Source organism: Palaemon carinicauda, chromosome 37, assembly GCF_036898095.1.
Source record: "Palaemon carinicauda isolate YSFRI2023 chromosome 37, ASM3689809v2, whole genome shotgun sequence".
Lineage (NCBI taxonomy): Eukaryota > Metazoa > Arthropoda > Malacostraca > Decapoda > Palaemonidae > Palaemon > Palaemon carinicauda.
This window is the reverse complement of record NC_090761.1, coordinates 62,620,380-62,630,379: the sequence shown is the minus strand read 5'-3', so window position 1 is coordinate 62,630,379 and position 10,000 is coordinate 62,620,380. Positions and strand designations below refer to the sequence as shown.

The window sequence follows — 10,000 nt, the reverse complement described above, 5'->3', positions numbered from 1 at the left end:
AAGTGTTACCATATCGTTTTCAAAAATTACTGTCGCTGTATTTTACGGAAATACGGCTGAGCACTGTATACTTTTCGGAGATTTTCCGATTAAAATTACGTTGTCGACGTTTTTTTTTTTTTTTTTTTTTTCAAACAGTGTAGCATAATGCATTTAAGCTTATAAACGATTTCCACGTATGGAATTATTTGTTGAAGTTTTATTTATCAATGTATCTTATGATTAAGATGTCATCCTTCCGACTGGCATCTCTTCATATATTCATTGCTGCAATAAGAAAGTCAGTAAATTATTTCGCATGTCTCTGAGTACGATTTAAAAAGAAATGTAAACTTTTTTTTTTTTAATTTACCGTAAAAACGTTAAAAATCCTTGAATAAATGTTGCCAGACATTTACGGTTTAAAAACGGATATAGTGACTTAAAAGAGTGATATTACGGTGACCAACCCTTAAAGGATAGTAACAAAGTAAGGTAAGAATTACGGTCGCCTGTATTTTACTGAGATACGGCTGAAAATTGTATACTTTTCGATTTTCTGATTAAAATTAGGTTTTTTACAGCATAGTATAATGCATATAAGATTATAGTAGAATATAAATAACAGAACAATGAAGATAATTACAATTTAATTTTACGCTTTCATCAGATATGAAAGTTAATTATGATTGAGGTTTTATTTACCAATGTAGTTAACAATTCAGATGTTGTGTATCATTAACTTGGGAAGGAAAAGTAAATTCCCCATTCATCTGTTTGAGCAGAGCATCTTGAAAATGATTATCTTCATTTTGTCGAGTTGATTTGAACTTCTCAGGTGTTAATCATTTTGAACTTTTCAGTTGTTAATCATTTTGAACTTCTCAGGTGTTAATCATTTTGAACTTCTCAGTTGGTAACCATTTTGAACTTTTCAGTTGTTAATAATTTTGGACTTATCAGTTGTTAATCATTTTGAACTTCTCAGATGGTAACCATTTTGAACTTTTCAGTTGTTAATAATTTTGAACTTATCAGTTGTTAATCATTTTGAACTTCTCATTTGGTAACCATTTTGAACTTTTCAGTTGTTAATAATTTTGAACTTGTCAGTTGTTAATCATTTTGAACTTCTCAGTTGGTAACCATTTTGAACTTTTTAGTTGTTAATCATTTTGAACTTTTCAGTTGGTAACCATTTTTAACTTTTCAGGTGTTAATCATTTTGAACTTCTCAGGTGTTAATCATTTTGAACTTTTCAGTTGTAAATCATTTTGAACTTCTCAGGTGTTAATAATTTTGAACTTGTCAGGTATTAATCATTTTGAACTTCTCAGTTGTTAATCATTTTGAACTTCTCATTTGGTAACCATTTTGAACTTCTCAGGTGTTAATCATTTTGAACTTTTCAGTTGGTAACCATTTTGAACTTCTCAGGTGTTAATCATTTTGAACTTTTCAGTTGTTAATCATTTTGAACTTCTCAGGTGTTAATCATTTTGAACTTTTCAGTTGTTAACCATTTTGAACTTTTCAGATGTTAATCATTGTGAAATTTACAGTTGTTAATCATTTTGAACTTCTCAGGTGTTAATCATTTTGAACTTCTCAGATGGTAATCATTTTGAGCTTTTCAGTTGTTAATCATAGTGAAATTTACAGTTGTTAATCATTTTGAACTTCTCAGGTGTTAATCATTTTGAACTTCTCAGTTGGTAATCATTTTGAACTTTTCAGTTGGTAATCATTTTGAACTTCTCAGGTGTTAATCATTTTGAACTTTTCAGTTGGTAATCATTTTGAACTTTTCAGGTGTTAATCATTTTGAACTTCTCAGGTGTTAATCAATTTGAACTTCTCAGTTGGTAATCATTTGAACTTCTCAGGTGATAATCATTGTGAACTTCTCAGGTGTTAATCATTTTGAACTTCTCAGTTGGTAATCATTTTGAACTTCTCAGTTGGTAATCATTTTGAGCTTTTCAGTTGTTAATCATAGTGAAATTTACAGTTGTATATCATTTTGAACTTCTCAGGTGATAATCATTTTGAACTTTTCAGTTGTTAATCATTGTAAATTTTTCAGTTGTTAATCATTTTGAACTTCTCAGGTGTTAATCATTTTGAACTTTTCAGTTGTTAATCATTTTGAACTTTTCAGTTGTTAATCATTTTGAACTTCTCAGTTGGTAATCATTTTGAGCTTTTCAGTTGTTAATCATTTTGAACTTCTCAGGTGTTAATCATTTTGAACTTTTCAGTTGGTAATCATTTTGAACTTTTCAGGTGTTAATCATTTTGAACTTCTCAGGTGTTAATCAATTTGAACTATTCAGTTCGTAACCATTTTGAACTTTTCAGTTGTTAATCATTTTGAACTTCTCAGGTGATAATCATTTTGAACTTTTCAGTTGTTAATCATTTTGAACTTCTCAGGTGTTAATCATTTTGAACTTCTCAGTTGTTAATCATTTGAACTTCTCAGGTGATAATCATTGTGAACTTCTCAGGTGTTAATCATTTTGAACTTCTCAGTTGGTAATCATTTTGAACTTCTCAGTTGGTAATCATTTTGAGCTTTTCAGTTGTTAATCATAGTGAAATTTACAGTTGTATATCATTTTGAACTTCTCAGGTGATAATCATTTTGAACTTTTCAGTTGTTAATCATTGTAAATTTTTCAGTTGTTAATCATTTTGAACTTCTCAGGTGTTAATCATTTTGAACTTTTCAGTTGTTAATCATTTTGAACTTCTCAGGTGTTAATCGTTTTGAACTTTTCAGTTGTTAATAATTTTGAACTTTTCAGTTGTTAATCATTTTGAACTTCTCAGATGTTAATCATTGTGAAATTTACAGTTGTTAATCATTTTGAACTTCTCAGGTGTTAATCATTTGAACTTCTCAGGTGTTACTTTTCAGTTGTTAATCATTTTGAACTTCTCAGGTGTTAATCATCTTGAACTTCTCAGGTGTTACTTTTCAGTTGTTAATCATTTTGAACTTCTCAGGTGTTAATCATTTTGAACTTTTCATGTGATAATCATTTTGCTTTTAATGTTATTAGTGGAGTTGGAAATGCTTTTACGTGTCTTAGTGGTAAAAGAAATATCTTGAGACTTACTAAGTAGATTTTATCAATCCTGGAAAAAACATCTAATTGGTGACATATTGTGATGGTTAGATTTCGTGGTGGTGAATATAAGTATAACATTCATTTGGTCATTAGCGAAATATTTGCTTGACCAACATATTATTATTATTATTATTATTATTATTAGTAGTAGTAGTAGTAGTAGTAGTAGTAGTAGTAGTAGTAGTAGTAGTAGTAGTAGCAGTAGTATTGTTATTATTAATATTAGTATTATTATTATTAGTTTTATTATTATTTTTATTATCATTATTTTATTACTATTATCATTATAATTCTTATTTTTATTATATTTATTATAATTATTATTATAATTATTATTATTATTATTATTATTACTATTATTACTTGCTAAGCCACAACCCTTTTGGGAAAGCAAGATGCTATAAGCCTAAGGACTCCAAATAGGGAAAAATAGCTCAGTGTGGAAAGGAAAAAAGGAAACAAATAAATCACAAGAGCAGCAATGAACAATCAAAATAAGATTTTTAAGAACATTAACAACATTGAATTAGATCTTTTATATATAGACTATAAAAATAAAAAAAAATAAAACTTAAAATGACTTAATAATACAATCTCAAAAAACTTGAAAAAAAAACTAAAAATACAATCTAAAATCTTAAAAAAAATAAAAAATACAATAAAAAAATAAAAAAAAATAAAAAATACAATTTAAAAGACTTGAATAGAAAATAAAAATACAATCTAAAAATCCCGGAAAAAAATGAAAATACATTCTTAAAAAAAGCTTAAAAACTCAAAATACAATCTAAGAAAAATTGGAAAAATTAAAAATACAATTAAAAAAACTTTAAGAAAATTATAAATACAATCTAAGAAAAATAAAGAATACCCAATCTAAAAAAAAAAATAGAAAAAAGAAAAATAAAAAAAATATAAAAAAAATTGAAACACTTAAAAACGCAATCTCTCCAGAGCAGGGAATGATTAAAACTCTCCTTACCTCGGAGAAAGCTGAATGCATTCCGCTTTCCCCAAGTCAGCCTTGCGCAAATTGTGCTTTTATTGCGCCACAATAAAATCTTCATTGTCACGAATGTTGGGTCTCTTGTGCCGGGTATTGCTCCCTTGAACAACAATTGCCGAGGTAATATGAATATTTCTATTGCTTTTATGTGGACAGTTTGTGGAAGGTGGTGTGCTGACTAATATGCCTAAAAGATGACGCCTAAATATTGCTAAATTATGATATCTAAATATTTAGATACTCTCACTACATGCACAAACACACAGGCAGGCTCAGCCCTTCCAACCCCTTAACCCTTTCTTAACTACAACCCGCTGATTCGGCAATTCGTGGGGAAATGTGGTTTCAGAGTGCACCTCTCTGGGTACCCCCTTTCCACAGGGTATGACTACTAACTACCCGGCTAAGCTAGGCAGGAAAGATTTATATGTATATATATGTGTATATATATATATATATATACACTGTATCTCTCTCTCTCTCTCTCTCTCTCTCTCTCTCTCTCTCTCTATATATATATATATATATATATATGTATATATAATATATATATATATATATATATAGTTAGACACTTGCTCTTTATTATAGAGGGAGATATATATATATATATATATATATGTATATATATTTATGTGTGTGTATGTATGTATATATAGTTAGACACTTGCTCTTTATTATAGAGAGGGAGACTATCTTTATCCCTTTTTATTCTCGGGTCACTTAACTAGCCTAGGATCGAAGGAAAATATTGTAACCGGGGAGGGAGATAGCCTTATATCTGGATAGTTAAAATATCATAGATCGGTGAAAATTAAACTAGATGATTTCAAACTGTGGAAATAGAAGGGAAGAAAGTTACTAAACCGAACAGTAAAAATGTTACTCGGTTTTATGAGCTACACTCTCTTTTTACCGTTATGATTTAGATATATCCTGTTCCTTATGTTTTTTATGAACTCTTAATAGTCCTACTTCCTGATATATATATAATATATATATATATATATATATATATATATATATATATATATATATATATATATATATATATATATATATATATATATATATATATATATATATATATATATATATATATATGTATGTATCGCATTTAATGAAGTCTATCTGGCTCTGTCCTTCGAAGGTTACTAAGTAGACCTACTGTAGGGAAAACTGAAGTATCTTATATCTTAAATAATTCTCTGGTTACGGCTTTTTTTGTCCTTGCCTACATAATCACCAAATAATCTGGCCTATTCTTACCATATTCTTCTCTGTCTTCATACACCTGACAACACTGAGATTACCAAACCATTTTCTTCATGCAAGGGGTTAACTAATGCACTGTAATTGTTCAGGGGCTATTTTCATCTTGGTAAGGGTCGAAGAGACTCTTTAGCTATGGTAAGCAGTTCTTCAAGGAGAAGGACACTCCAAAATCAAAGCCTTGTTCTCCAGTCTTGGGTAGTGCCATAGCCTCTGTACCATGGTCTTTCACTGCCTTGGGGTAGAGTTCTCTTGATTGAGGGTACACTCGGGCTCTCTATTCTATCATTTCTCACCCTTTTGTCTTTTTAAAGTTTTTATAGTTAATATATGAAAGATTTATTTTAATGTTATTATTCTTAAAGCATTTTATTTTAATTTTTAATAGCTTCTGTTTTAGTTTCCTTATTTCCTTTCCTCACTGGGCTATTTTCCCTGTTGGAGCCCTTCGGCTTGTAGCATCCTGCTTTTCCAACTAGGGTTATAGCTTAGCAAGTAATAATGATAATAATAATAATAATAATAATAATAATAACAAGTGAGCAAGTCCTGAACGCGGACATGGTCCTCGTAGAGGACATACCTCCGCCAAGGTGACCTAGAGCGCCATATGTCCTAGAATCATGAATTGATGTGACTTCGACTTTCAAGTAACCTTGACCTTCACGTGACCTTCAAGTGACCTTGACCTTCACGTGACCTTGACCTTCACATGACCTTGGCTTCAAGTGACCTTGATCTTCAAATGTACTTGACCTTCACGTGACCTTGACCTTCAGGTGACCTTGACCTTCACGTGACCTTGACCTTCACGTGACCTTGACCTTCAAGTGACCTGCTTGACTTTTGACCTTCAAGTGATCTTTGTTCATTTGCCACTGATACTTAATATGACATTGATATAATGCACCAATATGACCTTGACCTTTGACCTTTATAAATTTGAACATCACCCATGGGTTGCGCCTGGACTAGGACTTCCCTGTTGGCTTATGCAAAAGTCAGTGCTTTATTTCTGTCTCTTGATATGGCCACTTATGTCATAGTGACACCAGTGACCCCTGTGACCTTGACCTTGGGGTGACCTTGACCAAAATTTAATCAGTTCTTCCATACACATTGGGGAACTACTTGGCCAAGTTTGAAGTGATTCCGTGTAGAAATGTGGCCTCTACGTTGTCCACAGACAGACAGACAAACAGAGAAACAAACAAACAAACAAACAAACAAACCGAACCGAAAACATAACCTCCTGGCGGAGGTAATAATAATAATAATAGGCATAAACCATATACCTATCTAAATATTCCTAGCCAATGCTATATAAGCTATATATAGGAAAAGTAGCTACTGTCGTCCGAGTATAAAGTTTAGAATTATACAGATATATTGAAATTTTCTTTCTTGGATAAATGCAGAAAATTAGGATCGTTGAAAAAAAAGGAATATGCTCCTATAAGGGAGGCCCTTTCTGGCCTCTGTCACATTATTATTATTATTATTATTATTATTATTATTATTATTATTATTATTATTATTATTATTATTAAATGCTAAGCTACAACCCTAGTTGGAAAAGCAGGATGCTAAAAGCCCAGGGGTCCCAACAGGGAAAATAGCACACTGAGAAAAGGAAATAATGAAAAATAAAATATTCTAAGAATAGTAACAACATTAAAATAAATATTTCCTATATAAACTATAAAAACTTCAACAAAACAAGAGGAAGAGAAACTAGATAGAACAGTGTGCGCGAATGTACCCTCAAGCAAGAGAATTGTAACCCAAGACAGTGGAAGGCCATGGTACAGAGGCTATGGCACTACCCAAGACTAGAGAACAATGGTTTGATTTTAGAGTGTCCTTCTCCTAGAAGAGCTGCTTACCATAGAGGAAAGTATCCACTGAACAATTACAGTGCAGCAGTTAACCCCCTGGGTGAAAATTTTTTTGGCAATCCCAGTGTTGTCAGGTGTATGAGGACAGAGGAGAATCTGTAAAGAATAGGCCAGACTATTCGGTGTCTGTGTAGGCAAAGGGAAAGAACCGTAACCAGAGAGAAGGGTCCTATGTAGTACTGTCTGCCCAGTCAAAGGACCCCATAACCCTCTAGCGATAGAATCTCAACGGGCGGCCAGTGCCTTGGTCAACCTACTATCTTATGGGGATCATTTGTTACACAAAATTATTCTGTGCAACATTATGTCCCATTTTTCCTCCAATATTCTTTTTCGGTTTCTTTCGTTCCTAGAATATAAAAATCATTCGAGTGGGCCTTTTGGAATATATGAACATTTATAAGATTTTCTCCACCGAAGGTGTGACACATGAAACGTTCAGTCTCACGGTTTCTCGACTAGTCTTTAGGGATGAAGAGGCCAGCCCAAACAGGCATTGATAACCACATATAGTAAATGGGTTGAAGGGTGATGGACTTGGAACAATCCATTGATTTAGGGATGTGGTAGCCTGTTGGTAAGGTCCTTGCTTGGTGATAGCCAAACTGGGGTTCAATTCCCGCTCAAATTAGTTAGTTCCTTTGGTCGCTGCAATATCACCATCCTTGTGAGCTAAGTATCGGGCTATAGGGGCACCCTATAAGCCTATTTTCTGAGTCATCAATTGCCATTGCCTGGCCCTCCTTGGTCCTAGCTTGGGCTTGGGCGCTGATCATATGTGATATGGTCAGTAAGGTTACTGTCCTTTGCCTCTGCCATTCATAAATTGCCATTAAACTTTTAAAACATGATATGAACATGTATGTACTTAACCGTATTTAAAGGCTGCTCATGAATGGCAGAGTCAAGGGACGGTGACATTACCCTACCAAGCGGGAAAATTCCCTAGAGACTGACCATATTACATATGATCAGCGCTCAAACCCTTTCTCCACCCAAGCTAGGACCAAGGAGGGTCAGGCAATGGCTACTGATGACTCAGGGTCAGTATATCCCAACCTATATTGCTCTCTTGCTCTTTCGGTTCTTTTCCAATGTCTACATTTATATTTCACTTGTTTCTAACATCAGCCACGAAAGAAGGTTAGATCAACAACCTGATCTTTTGTTTACTCCTAATTATCTGCACACAACCTGCTACTGTTATGTGAATTACTGCTCTTAATTTTCTGTCATCTATTATATTTGTTTATTAATTCTAGTATGTATTGATCAGTACCGTTTATCCAGCATCCACAATTTTCAATTATTCTTCTTACTTTACCGTAACTCATACTTACTTCTAACTTATTTGTTTTGCAACCACTTCGAAGCTTTTCCTAGCTCTGCAGTTTCTCTTCACTGTCAACAATCAGCATGACATTATTTGCGAGCATCAACAATTTCAGATTCCATTAAAGGTTTAAAGGTCGTTCATGAATGGCAGGGGCATGGGACAGTGACATTACCCTACCAAGTGCGACAATGCCATAGAGACTGACCAAATACACATATGATAAGCACCCGAGCCCCCTCTCAACCCAAGCTAGGACCAAGGAGGGCCAGGCAATGGCTGCGGATGACTCAGCAGATAGACCTATAGGCTCCCCTAAACCCCCAATCCTTAGCTCAGAAGGATGGTGAAGTTGAAGCGACCAAAGAAACTAACGAGTTTGAGCGGGACTCCAACCCTAGTCTGGTGTTCACTAATCAGGGACGTTACCACATCGGCCACCATAACCCTTAGTGATATGAAAGCCATACACACACATAAACGCATACACATATGTATACTGTATATCTGGGTTTGTGTATAACTATCTCAACCCCATGAATACCTGGTGAAAACTAAATTGGCCACATATCATCAATATTATTATTATTATTATTATTAGTAGTAGTAGTAGTAGTAGTAGTAGTAGTAGTAGTAGTATTAAATGCTAAGCGGGACTCCAACCCCAGTCCGGCGTTCACTTGTCAGGGACGTTACCACATCGGCCACCACAACCCTCATTTTTGTTATACCACAAGTTCTCATTAATGTTCAGTTTTTGTACCCTTCTTTTCGTAGAGATGATCAATCGGGGAGACATTTCCCAGCCTTTTATCTCTTCATTTTCACTCTCCTGTCTACTGTTTTTTTTTTCATTTAAGTCGTTTGGAGTCTATTTCTTTAGTTCTTGTTATTAATGGGCTGATGGGGTATTTTTACATGTTGGAACCCTTGGGCTTATAGCATCCTGCTTTTCCAACTAGGGTTGTAGCTTAGCAAGTAATAATAATAATAATAATAATAATAATAATAATAATGATAATAATAATAATAAACACTCTACACTATCTTTGCTGTGTCTACGTATACGCGCATGTACACAAATATACGTCCATTAAGTAATCCTTCATCAATTTTATCAACCTCTAAACATTTTTGTTCTAAAAGACACATGTTCCACTTAGCTTCTTTCCTCAAAGGGAGAGGTTTATTTCTTCCGCTAGACCCCAGCCACTTTTTTTTTTTTCCCTATTTTTTTTCTAGCTGTAGGCATCGGCCTCTTAAAAAAGATTTTGATAAACTACTTCAGTATCCTGAAAAACTAGAATAATAACAGTGACGTCGTCTTTTGTACGAAAGGGAACAGATGTTCACGAGAGAGAGAGAGAGAGAGAG

The 10,000-nt window shown here is 33.4% G+C and overlaps 1 long non-coding RNA gene across 1 annotated transcript in view; it reads right to left on the bottom strand.

The window, feature by feature from the left end:
• Positions 1-10,000, bottom strand: part of LOC137629156 (uncharacterized) — a 1,187,366-nt gene that overhangs the window by 338,814 nt on the left and 838,552 nt on the right. The gene's annotated exons all lie outside the window — the stretch shown is intronic.